The sequence below is a fragment of the Trichosurus vulpecula genome, chromosome 7 (genome assembly GCF_011100635.1).
Source record: "Trichosurus vulpecula isolate mTriVul1 chromosome 7, mTriVul1.pri, whole genome shotgun sequence".
NCBI classification, from domain to species: Eukaryota; Metazoa; Chordata; class Mammalia; order Diprotodontia; family Phalangeridae; genus Trichosurus; species Trichosurus vulpecula.
Genome location: NC_050579.1, coordinates 46,627,955 through 46,646,538, shown reverse-complemented (window position 1 = coordinate 46,646,538; position 18,584 = coordinate 46,627,955). Strand labels below are relative to the sequence as shown.

Here is an 18,584-nt window from a genome sequence, read left to right as displayed (position 1 = left end):
GGTTAGTCTGGTAAGACTTGTTCTTGATGCAGCAGTGCTGGCTCTCTGTAATTACTACTTCTCTTTCTAGAAGTGGTGAATTTCCTGGATACTAATCCTCTCCTTAATAATCCATTGTGTAATTTTCCTAGTAATTAAAGTGAGCTCACAGGCCTATAGTTTTCAAACCCTGTTGTATGGGACAGAATTTTTAAATAATAGGAGAGACATCTTTAAAAGAAACAAAGTAAATTTATTCTACAAACCTTGCAAGATTTGGGCACACCTCCATAAGGGAGGAGGCAAGGTAAAAGGGAACCTGCCTAAATTTATAGTCTTAATGAAAAAGCTTCCCACCCACCTCTATCCCTTCTCACCATTGGCTGGGCGGGGGGGGGGTGGGGGGTGGGGGTGGGGCTTACAGTCTAGGCGAAAAAATTACACAGAGGACCAAGATTGATCCGGTTCGTTCAGGTTTTTCCCTATCAGAACTCAACTGCCAGGGTGGCGTCTGAAAGCCTAGGAGGAGAAACGGGATGGGGGAAGGAGAGACCCTTCCCAGAGCAGAGAACAAATAGCTCACAGGAAGTTCATTATCTAGAGAGAGGGGGAAGGGCATGCCTTCCCAAAATTACAAGGCCAAATCCCAAAACCTCTCCATTAGACATACCCTGTGAAGTCTTCACAATTATCCAACCCACACGCTGTTCTACACACACACACACACACACACACACACACACTTTTTAAAAATTAGGATACTTGTCATTCTTCAGTTTTGTGGTATGACTTCCATTTTCCATGATCTTTTAAATATTGCTCGCAGTGGCTTAACAACCACCTCTTGCAGTTCTTTCAACATCTGAGGAGATGATCCACCTGAGTTAAGTGACCTGAATTCTTCCAGGACACCTAGGTGCTCTCTATCTCCTACCTTTTATCTTCCTTATCTTGTTCAGTCAAGTCCCACTCTTTGTGATTCCATTTTGGGGTTTTCTTGGCAAAGGCACTGGATTGGTTTGAGATACTGGAATGATTGGTGTAAGAAATGGGAGGAGGAGTTTTGTTTCCACAGAACTAAAGGTGTACTTCCCTCCCCTCCCCCACCCCAGCTTTAGCAGAGACCAGGCCTCAAGGTCGGTCAGGTGAGAGGTCAGAGGCTTGTACACATGGGCATGCTTTTTGAGATGGCAGTCAGGGGAATTAGAGAGGCCAAACCACTTGAACCAGTTCAAGCTTATCTAGGGTCTGGTCTTGGTCAAGAATCCAGGCCTACTTATTTGCATAATTTGCATATGTTAAAGAGGGAAAGTAGGGGAAGTAAAGGAATGTAGTTTAATCCTAAACTAAGACAAGGAAAATCTAATTACCTTCACTTTTGCTTCTGTATCCTTATTATCCTACCTATATATACTGTATAACCTAGGAAAACTATGTAAAAAACAAAGATTGTAAACTAACCGTAACTCTAGCAGGAGTGGAGGGAATGGTTACCCCTGCTCCTGCAGCTGTATTAGTGTGTGCTCCAAGAACAGTCATGTGAATGTTATTTGCTTAAACTTGTAGGGCAGATATAATCTATTCCCTTAAGTTCCAGTAGTCTTAGAGGAGAGTAGTATTAAATTCTGTTTAACTTAGACCAAGGCCTTAGGTCTTGGATACTATCAGTCATGAGGGTTTATAGAAAACTATGTCAGAATGTGGTTATCTAAGGAAGCTTATCAGCATTGTATATCAATTTAATGGTAGCATGTCTGTCATGGGTTTTAGGTGGTCCTCTTCCATTTTCCCAATTACTAATGGAATGAAACAAGGGTGTGGGCTCATGTTTTCAGCCATGTTGCCAAATTCCTTCAATAAGGATGAACACAGACAGGATCAAGGCTAGCTGGAGACTGATGAAATCCTAATAAAGCTGCTCCCAGCCCCAATATCTTAACTTCTTTATGGGCCACACTGAACAGCATGCCCACTGTCCCTAGCTAGTCACTGCCCCCAGATCCAGTTCACTTATTTGAACAGGTGTGTTCTTGTACTCAACCACAATCACATCATCCATTTGGCCAAAATACTGAACTATGCATTTTAACCGAACAGGACCACAATCAGAAAGCAGAGCATGACCAGGATGCTTTAACCACCAAACCACAGAAGGAACTATTACCTAATCCCTTAACAAACTCCTGTCTTTTTAATATTAATCATATTCTCGTATTCTATGTAAATTTTGATTGTGTAATCAGAATCATATACTCTATAAAACTGTCTGTCTTACCTTATTGAAATTGCTAGTTCCTCTAAGGGACATAGCCTCTCACCAGATCGTGAAACCTCAAAACCACCATAATTCTCTCTAAGTGGCTTGGGGTAGGCCTGATTCTTTGAAAATCTTTGATACATCCCAAGGCATCACAACCTGACACTCATCAGAGGCCATTCCAGTTATATTGCCATTGGAAAGAAGCTGCTCCCATTCATGTGTGGGAGTGCAGAATGTCCTCTCCCAAAGCAGGTTCTTGGCATCTTCCATGTTGGTGTCTACTTATTAATTGATCTGGGCATTTGCAAAGCTCCATTACATTGAAGATATCCTCACGGTTGAATTTATCTCCTTATGTTATTAGTTCCTCTTGCTTGTTGCCTAAATTTTTGTGCCAATTGTGGATACACATTTGAGACCAAGGAGTTTTATTGCTTTTTTTGTGTGTGTTTGTCTACCCTGAGCATCTGAGTGTCTCAACTGTTATTGTTCATTTATTGTAGTCATTCTCTATGGTATTTATCATGGTGGATAGCCACAGGTACTCTTCTCTTTCTGACTAGATTTGAAAGCATCCCCCCAAAATACACTCTTGCCAGCATTTGTTCAATATACTAAATTTCTAATGAGGAATATGACGTCCTTATATTTTAAGCTATGTTAACAAAACTATGCCAGTAGGGAACCTCAGCCTCCCCTCTCATAACTAGATAAATGTAACCATAAAATAAACAAGAAATAAAGTTAAGGAGGTGAATGGAATCTTAGAAAAGTTTGATATGATAGACCTCTGGAGAAAACAGAATGGGAATAGAGAGGAATATACCTTTTTCTCAATGGTACACAAAAATTGACCATGTATTAGGGCATAAAAACCTAACAATCCAATGCAGAAAGGCAGAAATATTAAATGCAACCCCTTCAGATCATGAAGCAATACAAATTATGTGTGATAGAGGGCCATGGAAAGAAAGACTAAAAATTAGTTGGAAACTAAATACTTTAATCCTAAAGAATGAGTGGCCAGACAACAAACCATGGAAACAATATTTTGAGCTCTGTTCCAAACATCTAAAACCCATTCTAAGACTTTATTTCCCAAAATAAGTTCACTTCCCAAATATTTTTTCCTCTTTTTCCCTTGCCTTCCATAGGCAATAGGGAGGAAAAAACAACCTTTGTCTCCATAGCCTTCAATTCCTTGCTCAAGACTTTCATTATCTTTGGCAATACATTCTTTTAGGTTCCTTCTGGTGATGATGACGATGATGATGATGGTGATCTATATGGCACTTACTACTCCAGGAATTTTGCATTTGATCCTCACAACCCTGGGAGGTTTTCAGAAGAAAAAGAAACACAGAGATTTGCACACAATTTTAAGTTATAGTTAATGAGGTGCTCAAAACCACTATGGCTATTAAAAATAATCTAGCGATTAAAGGCTTAATGTATTGCTATTTCTCTGCGTATTCTTTAGAAGATACTTCTCGTTTGAGCAAAGAAATGCCCACGGTAAGCTGTCTCTTTTCCGTGCCCAAGTGGGAGATGGGTTCTATTAGTACCCTCATTTTACAATTGAGGTAACTGAGGCAAACAGAGTGAACTCCTGTGAGACACCTGAACCAGAGGAACACCTGAAGAAGAAACACATGCAAAGTTTTGCTGCTTGCAAGAGATGAGCATGCAGTTACCCAAACGTTGAAAATTAAGCTTTAACTACTTTTTGTCGTAGTCGGCAGGATTCGAACCTGCGCGGGGAGACCCCAATGGATTTCTAGTCCATCGCCTTAACCACTCGGCCACGACTACCTGCTTGTTTATTATTGCTGTGATTCTTGGAATGACTGAAACAGGTAGTTCAAGTATTTCTTTTCTATTTTAACTTTTGATGAGCAGAGAGAAACAAATGAGTCCAACATTGACTTCCACAAATCAGTCTGCTTCCGGGAATGCAGTTTACTTGTAAACTGAAAGGGGTTGTACTCAGTACCCCCTCCAACCCCTTCTAGCTCTAAAATCTGCCATAACTGACATGTATAGTGCCATGGGAATTTGGGGAAGAGAAATATTGGGGAATGGAACATAGAGAAAAGATGGAATGAACCAGGTTGGGCTTGGATTAGATCATGAACAGGGAATAGGTGCACTGTATGTGTGTGTATTTAAATCCAAGTTATTAAACTATAATGAGCAAAGGTTTTGGAGGAGGTCAACCCATCTCAGAGACTTCAGGGGACTGAGAAGAGTGAGGTTACGGCAGAAGCCTCAGGAGAGGTACTCCATACAAGATTAAGGTCAAAGACCCAAAGGATCAAGTCTTATCTAAACTTTATCAGATCCAGAAACTAATAAATTACTGTTGCTGAGAGGTAGAGTGTAGAGAAATTCCAGGTTAAAGATTTGAAAGTCAGAGGTTTGTCAGTCAGAGACTGAGAGTCATTGGAAGTTCCTGGTCAGGGGAAAGAGACAGCTAACTATAGGCATTTCTTTGCAAGTGAGAAGTGGCTTCTAAACAATGCACAAAGAAATAGCAATGCAACACGTTAAGCATTTCATCACTAGAAATTTATTTTTAGTAGCCATAACAGTTTTGAGCACCTCATTAACTCTAACTTAAAACTGTGCGCAAGTGTCTGTTTCTTTCTTCTTCTGGAAACAAGTAGTTTAAAACAATGAATCCTGTCCTGTAGGATTTTGTACCTGTCTCTGGCATTGCGAGGGATAAGAGAATGGAAAGGGTGAAATGATCAAATCTTCAATTTTGGAAAGGAGTCTCCTGGCTTTAAGAGGGAGGTAATAATGGTAACTAGCATTTACATAATTCTCTAAGGCTTACAAAGTACTTTTTCAAATATTATCTCATTTATGCGTGCAACAACTGTGACAGAGGCAGGTACTATATTATTTCCATTTTACATATGGGAAAACTAAGACAAGAGTAAAACAAGCATCAGGGTGCTTCATGCTTTGAGCACAGGTCTTCCCAACTCTAGGCAGGTCGCTTAGATGGGGTCAAGGTAAGGGAGGGAAGTAGAAGACACTACAGGGCAGTAGAAGGCAAAGAGGCCTTGAGCATGGAGACCCTTTAAAAGACTGAATCAAATTAACAAGCATTTATTAAGCATTTAGTATGTGCCAAGGATTGTACTAAACACCTTACCTTTAAACGGGTCATATTCTATTTGGGAAGAAAAGATGTATAAGCATTCATCTGTTCATTTAACAAGCATTTATTAAGAGTCTATTACAGGAAACATCTGGAAATGAGCAATAGTAAGACAGTGAATAAGGTGAAAAATGACCCAATACAGTACATATGAAACAATTAATGTTAGCATATAATTGAAGAGTCAAATGAGTCAGTCAAACAAAAAAATTGTAGAAATTCAGTGGATGAAGTGGATGAAAGAGACAAGGCCTTTGGCAGGGCAAATGAAGCATGAACAAAGCCTGAAGAAATTTACAATGGCAACAGTCTGTTCTTTGACGGTTCTTGAAGGAAAAAAGGGAGGGGAAAGAGGAAGGAGATGGAAAGATCTGAGTCTTAGCAAGTAAGTTTCCAGGACTGTTTAACCCAGTTGAATTTTTTCTTTATTGTTGTTGTTACAATTATTACATTTAAATTCTTTTTATCATTCTCCTAGAGCCTGGAGTTTCATATCCTGGAAGCAGAACAAGATTTCCTTTGAACTAGGAAGACTTCTAACTACCTTTTCTGGACTTCAACTAGTGCTATACTTTGGGAGAGAGGATGAAGAAAGCAGCCCTGTACTTGAGCCTCTAATTCAGCACGAATGGAAGTGAGTGGGGTTGGAGATACATTTGGAGTAAGTATAACGTAAATCTAACGAATTAGGTCCGTCAAAAATTACAGGTCCCACCGAGATTCGAACTCAGATCGCTGGATTCAAAGTCCAGAGTGCTAACCATTACACCATGGGGCCAGATGTCAGCAGCAACTTGGAGGAATCTATTTCATAAGGGGTTGGAGGAATCTATTTCACTGTTATTGTTTATTGTCTTTTTTCATTCACATACACATATTTTGTGAATAGTAGATTTAGGTTTGGACTATGTACATATATATGACATAGAGATTACTAATATTGTAGTTTAATGAAATCCAATAGAGTCCCATAATTATGATCCCAAGGAGAAATAAAGGGATGCTATTTATCAATTCCGAAAATATTAAGTGGTTTGTCCTCCAGTCAGACCCACAAAGTCTGTCTGTGTCTGTCTGTCTGTTGGTCTGTCTCTCCCCCTCCCCCGCCCTATTACCTCCACCCCTAGTCTATCCACTACACTATTTTACAATAAAGATAGTTCTCCAGGGCAGTAATAGAAGGAAACCGAGGTCACACTGGTGTCAGGCAACTTGAAACAACAGTGATGCAGTCCAGAAATAGAGCCCAAGGCTGTATGTCAGTGCAGAGTGAGTGGAGAGTCCAGTGCTTTATGTAAGGGGAGCTTTCCAAGCTAAAGAGGACAGGTTGGTGAGGACATAATCATTAAAAGTGATTTTTGCTTTCTTTTCCTACTTGTAGGAACTTACTAGGAACTATTCTGCAGAGATGATGGGGAAGAGATGGATGCTTCTGCTTCACTTAAGAGAGAAATACTCTTTAGAGAGAATCCAGGGGCAATCAGTTGTCTTCCTACCCACATACTCTGGGTGTTCTTTAGCTTGTCAATGTCCTTCTGAAAACTAAAATGTAATGAGACACAATTGTGGGCTGAGGAGTATGTTCTGGAGTCCAGGGCTCTCTAAATACTCATTAATGTTTTTTCTGCCACTGACATTGCTATTGAGCTTGCAGTCTATTTAGATCCACAGATCTTTTTCTAATGAATCAAATCTCATGCATATCAAGTCAATTTTTAAAAACTAAGTAAAGATTTTGCATTTTATTGAATTTTGTATTATTAGATTTATCCCATTACTCTACCATATTATACCTTTTTGGACACTGACTTTACCACACATTATATCATCATATTAGTTATCCTTGTTTGGCCTTGGATCATATGAAAATTAAATATATGTATATTAATTACATATAATATATTTACATATATTATAATATAATTATATATACATACACCTTCATCAAGATGACTGACAAAAATGAAACAAAACATATGGCCAAGGACATATCCCTGGATCTTTCCACTACAGACCTCTTGCTAATTTGGCATCAGACCATTCAGTAACATCTCTTGGAAGTCTGGTCATTGGACCAGTTCCAAATGCACCCAACAACTATCACCTAGTCTTCATTTCTCCATTGTCTACAAGAATAGAATGAACAATTTTATCAAATTCTAGAGCAGTCTAGATAAAGTGTATCTGCATCTTTCCCTTAATCCACCAGTCTGGTAAACTTTTTTTTTTAAAGGAAATTAAATTGGAATGACCTGATTTTGAAGAAGACATACCACATCTTAGTGATTACAGCTTCCTTTTTTAGGTGTTTATAAACCATCCCTTTGACAGTATGTTTCAATATTTTGCTTGAAATTGAAATTAAACTTACTATCCTATGTTTTTGAGGCTTTGCTTTCTTCTATTTAAAAAAAAAATTGGTACAGACTTACCCTTCTCCATTTCCAAGGTACCTGTCCTGTGCCCTATGATCTTTCAAAGATCACTTACAGTAATTTCCCTATCACATCTGCCATTTCTTTTACTCATCTGGCATTTAGTTTCCTTAGGCCTAGAGACATAAAGTCATTAGTGTCAGTGAAACACTTGTGTCACGAGCTTCCGAAGCCTCGTAACTATGCTCGGGGTTCCCCCCCAAGCCCCAGGCCTTTGCCTAAGCAAAGGACCTGATCTCTCGGACAATGAACGGGGCAGGAGCTGAGAAGATGGTGAAGGACTCCGTTTATTATTTCAGCAAGCAGCACATTTATACCTTTAGTGACGTAGGTACATTCTTTGGTTACATGGGTGAAGGACAGGTAAAACTCTATACACCTGGATCCTAAGGACCGCCCTGACTCCGCCTACTCTCCTCCCCTTCTCTTCCCTCGCTACCCGAAGCTCCCTGCGGGCAGGCAGTCCAGGCAAAGACCGGAAACTCCACGTGGTGTGGCAGGTCCCAGCTCGGGCAAAGACCTGGAATTGCCAGGGAGGCAACGAAGGCGAGACCCCTCCTCCTGGCTCCACCCACATCCCAAAGCCCTGAGTTTATCTCAGCAGGCCCCTGGGCCTGGAGGTCTGAGGAGGACAGGGCTTGGCTCTAACTGGGCCCCTAACACACTTGCTGTGGCCCTTCTTATTTACCCTCTGATTAAATTCTTTATTAATTACCATTTTGGCACCCTTTAAAACTTCTCCATGAACTCAAAGCAATGGCATTTACTAAGAAATCATGTTAAGAAGCATAGTTAGAAAACTTTCCCCTGATAAAATGCTCTGCCATAAACACACACAGCATCTGTCAATACAAGCTTAGAGCATGATGGAAGTAAGGCGTGTGTGTGTGTGTGTGTAGGCATGTATGTAAGCATGCATGCATGTGTGCCTTATAAGGCAACTTAAACTCTGGTACTCCAGGGTCTTCGTCCTTTCTTAGGGGAGCCATCATGAAGATTCTTCCTGAGCACACCATCTTGGTCATTCATCTGGCCTTCCAGGGTGTTTCTCTCACAGCCGAACTCTGGATTGCCAGGGCTAATGCCTCCTTCAATGTATTAGAAGCTCTCTTCTCTGCTGCTAGGGATCAACATTCCCTGAAGCAGCTTTTGGTGTCTATCAGCTGCCTCTCTATATCCATGTCTGTTTGCAGTGTGTATTTGTTTCTTCATATGTTCCTAGAATTTTCTCAAACCAAAGTGGAAGAAAGTGAAGGAGAAATTCCCTTCTCATCCCCTTCAGGGGTCACAATCCAAAACACTCCAGGTGTCCAGGTCTGGACTGACTCAAACTAACTGTCCCTCTGTTTCCAGGGCTTAACTATTAAAAGTCTCCTAGGAACCTTGCCAATTTTTGCTCATTCAGTGTCCTGGCTCTTTTTGATTCTATCAGAGAAAGGCACCCATGCTTCATAAAGGAATAAAGTGGTGTTTACAACTTATAGACACAAGGGCGTGTTTTTATCTTTGGTTTTGCCAGCTGAAAAGGGAAAGGGAAACTTGCATCCCTCTCTCTTACATAAAGTAATTTGAATTTCAAGTGAATACCAATTCTTAGTTGTTCAAAATCATGTCCACAGTATATATTTTCACATATTTGAATAATGTTTAAATCATTATTAGCATGACAAGAGTATTATATATTCTGCTTTTAGTAGAGAAACAGTTCCAGCAGGAATCAGTATAAATGAAATCTCTTTCATCAATGGAACCCCATGGCCAGCCCTATGAGCTTTTTCTTGAACTCCATGCCTGTATCCTTAATTGATCCAGGTAGTTCATTACAACTGTAGCAAACATGCCCTAGGCTTAATATTCCAGAACCAGGCTGTTGCATCTACCCCTCAGGGCTCTGGGAGTAACCCTAAGGGTTTGAGGTGTCTCTTCTCTGATACCATTGGCTCAATTCCCCATTCTCTGTATGTTGTCTCCTCTCTTTGAGCCATCAGTGACTAGGACTCCCATTCTGTTTAACTAGCTAACCTCAACTTGCTTTACAAAAGACTATCCAAAGATATAGCAAGAAGGGATGCAAATATTATCCCTCTCTCCAAATACCTGGGGGTGGGGTGCACACTCCCTTAAAGATATAGCAAGAAGGGATGCAAATATTATCCCTCTCTCCAAATACCTGGGGGTGGGGTGCACACTCCCTTATACCACCAGTTCAGTCTGAGAAGGTGGGTGGTGGGCTGGTGGTGGAAATATAAGTTTCTATAAAGCATTACTCCTACCAAATTCCCTGTTCAAATTTAGCTACTGCTGGGCTAGATCCTGAAGGTACCTATGTGATGCTGAGCTACCTGTAAAACTTGACATGAACTTTTCTCCTGGATGCCTAGACTCCTGGAGCATCTCTCCCCTGCCCATTTGAAGCTCTCAAGATCAGAGCTTTCAGATTCTTTTACCCAAAATGAAAAAGCAAAGATTTAGTCAGGGCAAGGACCAAGACCTATCCTCTTAAAGCATTATCTTTCACCAGAAGCCATCAACAAAGGAATCAGACCAATAGCAGAGTCCCAACCAAGAGAGAAATAGTTGCCATCAGTTTTGATTCTACAGCTGTAACCTCTCAACCTGACTGCTGTCTACCATGTGGTTAGCATGCCTGAACCAGTAACAGAAGATCTACAAATGTGCTGAAGTCTTTTCCAAAGTACTTCCATTATATGTCACTACTAGTCTGCAGGAAGCAGACTCCCAAGACTCTTCCATGTGGAAAATCACATCAATGGCACATATGGAAAGTCACAGAGACACATGTGGAAAGTCACATCAATGGCACTCTATATATGTTTGTAAGGACTGGACTCAATGGCTAGTCCTGAATTGTAGTATACTCAACATCGTAATGTCACTCCTGTTCTTCCCTCCCCTGATCTTCACTCAAATATTCACCACCATTCTTCTTTCTGGCTACTTCTTACTTACTTCTACTACTTACATGACAGAGGCCAAAGAGGAAAAGTCTACTGAATTCTTCTTCAAAATGATAATCCTTCAGATGTTTAAGGTAGTTATAATTTTCCTCTATTTATTCTCTTCTCCAAGTTTGAAATCAGTCAGTATGTCAATCAATAAATCACCAAGCATTTATTTAAGCTCTTACTATGTTCCAAACCCTGTGCTAGGTACACACGATACAAATACAAAGAACGAAATAATCCCTACTCTTAAGGAACTTCCATTCCAATCAGAGAGACAATAAGTGCATATATAAGCATATAAATAATATTGAAAATAAATATAAACCAAAATAAAATTGCTTGGGAAGGAGGGCACTAGTAGTTGGGAGAAATTAAAACAGAGCTTGGGAGAATATTCACAATAAGGGGGCATCATATGGATGATGAGCCCAAAAGGGAGATTGAAAAGAAATAGACTGACTAAAGGAGAACCAAGAGAAAAAAGTAACTCCAGCATCCAGAGAGGAGATAATCCAAGTTGAAAGGATCCAGAAGAGGATGGTTAATATGAAATATAACAGGTAGATCAAGAAGGATGAGGACTAAGGGGAAAAAGACCATTACATTTGGCACTTAAGGGATTATTGGTAGTATTGCAGAGAGCAATTTTAGTTGAATGGTGGAGTAGCAAGTCAGACTGCAAAGGTTTAAATGAGTGAGGGAAATAATGGTTTTTTTTCCTGGTAATTTGTCTGAGAAAGGGAAGAGACACACAGGACAGCTTGAAGACTTGTTAAGGTCCTTTTTGTTTGTTGTGTTTTGTTTTTAAAGGATGGGGATGGTACACTCAATTTGAAGTCAATGAGAAAGGGAGTAGCATATATGGGAGAGGTTGAAGATTAGAAAGGGAGGAGTAGAAAATAATTGAGGTTGCAATTTACTAGAGAAAGTAAGTGATGGGATCAAGGGAATATGTGGAAGGGTTGACTTTGGAGAGGAAAAGGGTAACTTCTTTATGGTAACTTCTTTCTGTGTATCTGGGAAAGGAGGAAAGTGTAGGGAATGATATCAAAGGATTTTGAGGTGAAGACTGGGGAAGGAGAGGGATCTCAATAGGAATGGGCTCTTTTTTTAAACTAAAGTAAGAGCCTGGGACCTAGATGCTAGGTCCTTAGCAGGACAGAGGAGTGGGAGGTATGGGAGGCTTGAGAAGATTGATAGCATGGACATGGGAACCCATATAAGTAAATTCAAAATATATACAAAATGATGGGGGAGGGGAGTTAAGAGAGATTGGAAACAGGAAGATTGGGAAAGGCCTCATGAAGGATAAATTCTTTGAGGCATGCTTTGAAGAGAAGTTGGATTTCTAAGCTTGGAGGAGTGACAGACGGAAAATGGAATGACTTGCACAGGAGAAGAGAAAGTCACTTCGGCTAAAGGCTAAATTTATGAGAAGTAATGACTCAATCTTAGAAAGGTAAACTGAGTGCAGACTATGAAAGGCTCTTAATAGCAGAGGAGCTTGTATTTTACCCACAAGGTAATAGAGTCCAAAGAGCACCTTGGGAAGGGTAACGGCACTGTGTATTTGGAGGCTGTATGAACTAGGCTTTCTAAAAACGTTGCTTAGAGTGGAGAGGGAAAAAAATGCGTCAAGGTTCCACCGAGACTTGAACTCGGATCGCTGGATTCAGAGTCCAGAGTGCTAACCATTACACCATGGAACCAGATGGATAGTTACTTCCTGGGAATTTTTATCTGACAGAAGCGATGTATCTTTTAGCCGAAACTTCTTTTTGTTAGCTTTAGGTTCATTAAAAGAGCTAAAATTTCTTCTTTTCTCTTCTCTTCCCCAGAGCCATTTCCTTTCACTTTCTTCACTGAAAAGGAAGAATGGGAGAAATCACTCTTGTCCCTCACCTAACAGCTAGATGGGGCTGCACAAAAGGCATCAGTTTGTTCGAAACATACACAAAATGTAGGAGAGGAGGGCTCGGATCTTGAGAAAGAAATGTTATAGGGAGAGGGAAGGACGCACAAGGGAGAATTTTCTCCAAAAGGTAGGAAAGTTACTCCCGTTCGATTCGTGTCTACTTTTTACAGAGACTTCATCATTCTTTTTTTCCCCTGGCTGGTGAGCGCCGATTCCCAATTCACTTGACCTCAGTGGGAGAATGTTAGGGAATCCAAAAGACTAAGCCTCCAGGAGCTTTGGGCAAGTGCTGGGAGAGCCTAATCCTATTGGCTGAACACTACCGTCAAACAAACCTATATTTCCATATTTATGCACAGAAACACCAGAAGGTTTACTCACACCACAACACCATAAAAACATTGCTACTTTTACTCATAAACATATTCGCGATCTCTCCCTCTCTGCCTTTCTCTCTCTCACTTTCTCTGTCTATTTCACTTTGTCTTTGTCTCTCCCTCTCTGTCTCTCAGTATGTATGTTTATATATGTGGAAATATTTTTGGAAGAACTGAATCATGCCTTTAACCTCAAGGAAGCCCCTTCTGGTCCCTCAGGGACTATGGTGCTATGTTCTATCACCTAGTCCTGTAGTTTGAACCAGCATGCGGTGAGGGAGGGGAGGTGGTGACCTCTAATAAGAAGGGCTTTGGCTCCCTGTTCTCACACTTTTTGGTTTCTTAAGTGCTCCCACCAGAATTTTACTTACAACTTAGGTTACGGCTAACTCCTGGGTTTCCCCCTAAAAGGAAAAAAATATTCAGTGTATAATGTGAATTATATATGGGACAGTAATTTATTAATACACATGAAAGGAATGCTAAACATAAAAAAATTCAACTGGATTTAGTTTCTAAATATTTTGCAATCTGCTGGAAAGGTCATACTTAAAGCTCATGAGAACATAAAGCAGTTTTCAGTGAAGCTAATTAGTCATTTACCATTTCACCTTGGCTCTACACTGTCCAAAAAACTCGAAGGCTTCAGTCAATCTTCTTGCTAACGGATGATTTCTCCAAGATCCTCTAACTTTCTTCTGATGAAACTGAATGGAAACAAAAATTTCTTGAACTCTTATATGAGGTCATGCCTAAGACTAGGCAAATCCACATCCAGATAGGTATTCTTTTACCTAAAATCAGGAAAGAGCAAATGCAAACGGGCAGACAAAGCCCATTCTCAAGCTTGCTAAGGAAGGACATGTCATTTAGATAGCCTGTGCTCATAGTCATATGGAAGCCAGAAAGGAGGCAAGCCAAGCCCTATTTCCCCACAACTGGGTTTCAAGAAGCAGCTCAAACAGTCCTGACAGCATTCAAGATGAAAGAAAGAGAGAATCAGAGGATCCAGGTGCTCAAATTATGCAACCTGGTATAGTGAATAGAGAGCAGCTTCCAAGCCAGGAAGATCCGGGTTCAAGTTCTGCCTGGTACACATAGTAACTGTGTGACCAGGGGCTAGTCTCTTGACTTTAAAGCTTTAGACAACTAAGATTAAAGGTTAAAGTTAAAGATCCAGATGATTTCTTTGAAGAGGAAAAGAAAGATAGAATCTGTGGAACACCTCCATTTCTATGATAGAAGGCCAAAAAAATGCAATAAAAAATCCTTGGAGCAGAGTTCTTTTAAGGCGCAAGACCTGTATATTTAACTTGTGTCTAAAGGGGCTAGGATGAAGGAGAAAGGGACTGACTTGTGTTTTCTAAGACATGATATTAAGTGTTTGCATGCAGCTTTAAAGTGTTTGAATTTCCTTGTGAGGGCAGTACTACAAATAATACACCCATCTTACAGATGAGGAAACAGACCCAGAGAGATTAGATTAATTGACTCTGAATGAATTGACCATTTCCCACCAACTGCTCTGCTTGGTTTGGATTCTGAGAACAATATGCTTCCCCCAGGATAAACTCATCGCCAAAAATATCATCATGGAAAACTTTGGTACTCAACACCTGTGCTATATCCTCAGCTGTCCCTCCTCTCTTAATTGGAGGGCCGGAAGGCTTCCATTCCAGGTACATCATACCTTCTGCCCCTACCCCCCCCCCCAGCTTCCTTTTCTGTATTTTTCCCCCATTAGACTGTAAGCTCCTTGAAGGCAGAGACTGTATTTCTTTTTCTTATTGTATTTCTGTACTGTACAGAACTGTACTGTATTTCTTACTTGTCTTATTTCTTACTTAGTCCAGTGCCTGGCACACAGTAGGCTGACTCAGAAACATCATCATCAATCTAGAGCTAGAACAGGGCACCTACTCCAAACACCATTTTTAAAAAATATATGAGGTAACTGAGTGTATTAGGAGGGCAGAGTTTATAATCTCAAAGAGGATCATATATATGTCTGAAAGGTTCGGAACCGCTGGATATAAGAAACTCTCAAAGTAGGAAGCAGAAGAATCAAAGCATATATTTAGGCTCCACAGTAACCAACCCATGAACCAGCATCCCCATTTTGATATATTGATCAAAAGCTTCCAGGCCCAATAAGTACGCCTCACAAGAGTAACCAGGAGGCCACAGAGAAGCATGATGGTGTAAAGCAAAATCATATACATGCTTCCCCTCTATGGTAAAAAGATTACCCACTGGCCTCAAGTCCTTGTTCAGCTTCCTCCGGTAGGTCAGCTCTGCTACCTGCAGCTCCTGCTTCAGCTTCGGCTGTGGCTGTAGCAGCCTCTGGCACCAACGGAAGCTGTTTTTAACCATCCGGCTTCTGCGGGGGTGTAAGGTACGCCAGGGAAAGCACAGGTTCTTTCAATCTGCTTAAGCAAGGTGAAAGGGTTGACCGGGAAAGCACAGGTTCTTTCGATCAGCTTAAGCAAGGGAAGGAAGGTGAAGGGGCCGACAAGCTTACTCCAGTCCAACATACAAACAGCATTCAGTTCAGGGGAAAAAGCCAAACTAGTCAAGGGCACTTGTTGACTAAGTGCTAAGGAGCCCATTTTTGGTTACCAACACACTGAGGCAGACAGCTTAAGTCATAATCTTATCTTCAAAAGTTTATAAGGTTCCAGCCTAGAACTTCAGATTCTAGAATTACTGCTTATTCCACCACAGTACTTCAAGCTTACATTGAAATGAGAATAGAAAAGTGGAAGGTATTTTAAAAGAGTACAACCTAGGTCCTCCACTTGGGTTGACAAACCCACATCTATTTTCCTCTTTCTTCCAGTGCCTCAGAAATTCTGTGAAGCAGAAGGAGGGCTCGGGGCAGAGAGATTAGGAAATCAATAAATCTACAAAACCTGCTGCCTTCAATAGCACAACGATGTTGCTCACACACCTTGTCATTAAAAACACTTTTATGAGCCAGTGTAGAAACAGCAAAGAGAAGGTCCCACCGAGATTTGAACTCGGATCGCTGGATTCAGAGTCCAGAGTGCTAACCATTACACCATGGAACCACCCCAGTGGCTAATTATTTTCTTGTTTTCCTCTCATACTTTATAGATAACTCTTTTCTTGTTCGCTAATATTTTAATATCCATATCTTTTGTCCCTTTTCTTCAAGTTATTGGAGAATTTTTTAACCCCCCGAGTTAGGCAGAAACCCAGAGACAATTGAAATGAACATCTCTAGTTATCACTAAGATCCCTACTGGCTCTAAATCTGTGATGCTATGGTCTTTTCTCTTCCTTTCCCAATCTGTCCTCATAGACTTAGTCTCCAGGTCTCTGCTAGAAAAATCAAGGAGAAATTCCTCCTGGATCTCTCAGAACATCTGTAAGGATCTTTCTCGAGAATGTGATTCGTCCTCTTGGTCTGTCTCATTTTTTTTTTTTTTTTTTTTGGTGAAGAAGGAGGCGGAATAGGCAGAGAAGAGTTCCCGCGGGGGACAGTAGGCGCTTAATAAACATTTTGTTGGAGTGAATTAAGAGTCTAGAGTCCACTGCACCTCTCAGTCTGGAGCAAAAGGCAGAACCCGCCTCCGCCCTGCCCCCCAACCCCCAACCTTTTTGCCCAGTGCAGGCTGCAGCAGCAGGACTCCAGTCCCAAGAGAGACTGTCTCCTGAATCTTTTCAGTCTCCTTTTGGCCCCAAGTCGGAAAGAAACCAAAAGCTCGGCGAAAATGCTCCAATTAAGGCCCTGGCTTCGGTGCACAGTACAAACGGAGAAAAACAGACTCTGGGACCAGAGATGAAGTTTGAGAAATCCGAGTTTTTGCGTTTTGAGAAATCTTCCTTCCCCTCAAAGACGTAGTAACCGAGAGAAAGTCCCCTAGGCACCTAGAGAAATTATAAGGCAATAGTGATCTCTGGGTTCTTATGATGTGGTCAGTAAGATGGAGATTGGGGAAAGACAAGATAAGGGTTTCAATTTCTTCACTTCTCCTGTCCTAAGTTATCACTCTGACACCTGAGCACATGTCCCTTAAGTCATGCCAATCTCTGGAGGCTTTCGGTTTCGAATTGGTGGGACTTCAGCTTCCAGGCTCTGTTCCTAAGCACAGACCCAGCGATGGACTAGTGAATGGGTCTTTATAACAGGGAGTAGCTGTGTATGGGTTACCCTGGCCTACTTTTCAATTCCAGGGCTAGAGAGGGGTGGGGAACCTGCTGCCTCGAGGCCTCATGTGACCCTCCAGGTCCTCAAGTGCAGCCCTTTGACTGAGTCCAAGTTTTACAAAACAAATCCTTTTATTAAGGGGATTCGTTCTGTGGAGCTTGGATTCAGTCAAAGGGCCCCACTTGAGGACCTGGAGGGCCACATGTGACCTTGAGACTGCAGGTTCCCCACCTCTGTCCCTAGAGCATGGAAGAAAGAAAAGATAATGAAAAATCCCTCATGGGACTAGATGGGGGAATAAAGGCAGGCACTTGTCTGAACTAAGTTCTTAAATAGCCCTGTTCCCACCAAGCTCGTCTCTAGATGAGGCATGACTTCCAGGTGATCCTTTGTTTCAATTTTTCCACTGGTCTGGGTCCAGAAGGTCACTCATGAAGATTACTCTTTGCTTTTTGGGAAATTCATGCTGCTCTGGTGCAAATGCTCAGACTCCAGAACACTGGAATGTCAAAGTATGCTCTGCACATTTCAGACTCACAAGGTCACAGAAGCTCTGTTCTCTTAACCTAGAAAAGAAGAGAAACCACAAAGAAGGGACTGAGAATAGAGGCCCTTATATCAGGCCATGTGGTAGAGGGAAGGGTGGCAGGGGCAGGGAGAAAGCTTCTTGGCCTTTCCTCTTACATCATGATTTCTCAAAAGATACCACCAGTCATTGAGATCCCTCAGGAGCATATGAGACAAAAGGAATTTGTTTTTCAATTGGCCAGGCCTTTTTGAATGACTCCATGGTCAATCAAAGTGCCTCTTTGTCATTACATGGTTAGGAGATCAGAATCAATTACAGAAGGTCTATGAACACTCCCAGTCTCTCCAAGATACTTCACTCATATAATCACAATGGTACAGGAAGCAAGCTCCCTAACCTTTCCACACAGAGAAGTTGTATCAGCCAAGCGAGCTGATTAGGTATGTATATGAGCCAGCTCCTATTACACTTGAGTCAGTAAAGAGGTTGAAAAGAGTAGAGGTTATGGAGAGAAGACATATACAGCTTCCTTTCCTTGGTGGAAATGGCCTGAAGAAGATGATTACAAGAGAAGATGGGTGGATAGTGGAGGAAATAGAGTGTCAAGAGGCAAGGGGACTCAAAGGCTTTTGAATCCTTGGTTTAGCAATTGTAAAAGCACACATTTTTCATATATTCTGAAGAGGATATTTTGCCTTGAATACTTGTAGTGACATTTTCCCTTGGATGTCTTTAGTTTGATGGTTTAAATTTGTCTAGTAAGTCAGCTGATTGTTCCTT

At 41.1% G+C, this 18,584-nt stretch overlaps 1 protein-coding gene and 4 non-coding genes across 5 annotated transcripts in view; all 5 read right to left on the bottom strand.

The window, feature by feature from the left end:
* The window catches only part of LOC118856634 (histone H3-like), a 191,429-nt gene that overhangs the window by 113,598 nt on the left and 59,247 nt on the right, over positions 1-18,584 (bottom strand). The gene's annotated exons all lie outside the window — the stretch shown is intronic.
* TRNAS-AGA lies at positions 3,970-4,051 on the bottom strand. Its single transcript has one exon. It is a non-coding gene; the product is annotated as a tRNA-Ser (tRNA).
* TRNAQ-UUG lies at positions 6,115-6,186 on the bottom strand. Its single transcript has one exon. It is a non-coding gene; the product is annotated as a tRNA-Gln (tRNA).
* Positions 12,447-12,518, bottom strand: TRNAQ-CUG. The gene has a single exon. It is a non-coding gene; the product is annotated as a tRNA-Gln (tRNA).
* Positions 16,101-16,172, bottom strand: TRNAQ-CUG. The gene has a single exon. It is a non-coding gene; the product is annotated as a tRNA-Gln (tRNA).